Below are 1,293 nucleotides of genomic sequence, written 5' to 3'. Positions count from 1 at the left end.
AATCTTCATGTCACTGGATCAGGGAAACTGTGCATGGATTCTGCAGAAACTCCTTCTTCAAAAGTGAATTAGACAGTTACTTGAAACAGAGAAATTGAGGCTTATGGAAAGAGAGAAGAATATCGAGACTAATTGATAGCTCTTTAAAAAAGACGCTGCGATGATCTAATAACTCCCCAACATGCTGTGCCATTTGATGATGACATTGTTGATCAGTCTGTCTCCAGCATTCCTGATGAGAGCAGCCGAATTCAATTCCTTCAAAACAAAGGCCTAAAGTGCTGCTGTGGAACTGCATTATAGTCAGGTGTACTCGGCTCCTTGTGTGTCGAGTTTCTGTAGTGTAGTGGTTATCACGTTCGCCTTACACGCGAAAGGTCCCCGGTTCAAAACCGAGCAGAAACATTATTGAAACTTGTTCAATTAGGTGAGAGGAAAAGTTGCTTTGCTCCTGCTTGTTCTTGAATATTAGCTGAATGCAGAATCTAACAGCCGGATTGCACTTGCTCTTCGCCCTTTCACAAAGTGGACAGTCAGCAAAATGAGGATATCCTTCAGCTGGCAGCGTGTGAGAGGAGAATATTCAAAATGAATATTCAATAAAAAACATATCTTTTGGAACTCGCCGGGTAACAGAAGAGTTGGCGATTTCTGCCCTTTATTGTCACTTAAGGACCCAATGACAACCCGGGACTGTGTGACAATGAATGCTGCTCCAACTAACAGCAATCGCTGTTGTCATTGGCTGAAGAAGTCGTTTGTGTTCTACATAAACGTGTCATTTTGTGGGAGAGAAGTGTCTCTGGTGAAACCGATGTGAAATGAAAATAAAATGCACAGATAGCATGGATAAGTCGGGCTGTGAAGTAGCAAGCCTGGGGGTCTAGTAGTTAGGATTCGGCGCTTATAAATGTCATGCGAATTATTAAAATAAATGTGCATTACTTCCTGATTGAAAACTGAAAACGCATATCAGCTCCGCCTGAATCAGTGGAGTGAGAGCTGGAGTTTTCCATCAGAGCCGGAAACGTTACCCATGCAACAGGCCACGAACAAATACAGAGGTGAAGATAGGAAATGAGAGAAGGGCTGTGATAGGCTGCAAATCAATAACTGTAGAGATGATGGTGCAAGGAAAAATGTGGGGGTAATAGGGGAGATTTCACTGTTTACACCGACACAAATATCCCCTAGATCTGGTTCTGAATCTCGTGCCAAATGGCAAAAAAATTCTCCCTGAATTTGCTCAGCCCCATGACGTCAAAGGAGCTGAACTCAAGGGAAGAAGGTGGA

General features: G+C 43.1%; 1 non-coding gene across 1 annotated transcript; it reads left to right on the top strand.

Annotated features, from left to right (window-relative positions):
- The first annotated feature begins 332 nt into the window (after positions 1–332).
- trnav-uac (transfer RNA valine (anticodon UAC)) lies at positions 333–405 on the top strand. Its single transcript has one exon. It is a non-coding gene; the product is annotated as a tRNA-Val (tRNA).
- The last annotated feature ends 888 nt before the right edge of the window (positions 406–1,293 follow it).

This window comes from Cetorhinus maximus, chromosome 23, assembly GCF_964194155.1.
Source record: "Cetorhinus maximus chromosome 23, sCetMax3.hap1.1, whole genome shotgun sequence".
Classification (NCBI taxonomy): domain Eukaryota; kingdom Metazoa; phylum Chordata; class Chondrichthyes; order Lamniformes; family Cetorhinidae; genus Cetorhinus; species Cetorhinus maximus.
Note: the sequence above shows the minus strand (reverse complement) of the source record. Positions and strands in the feature narration are given on the sequence as shown.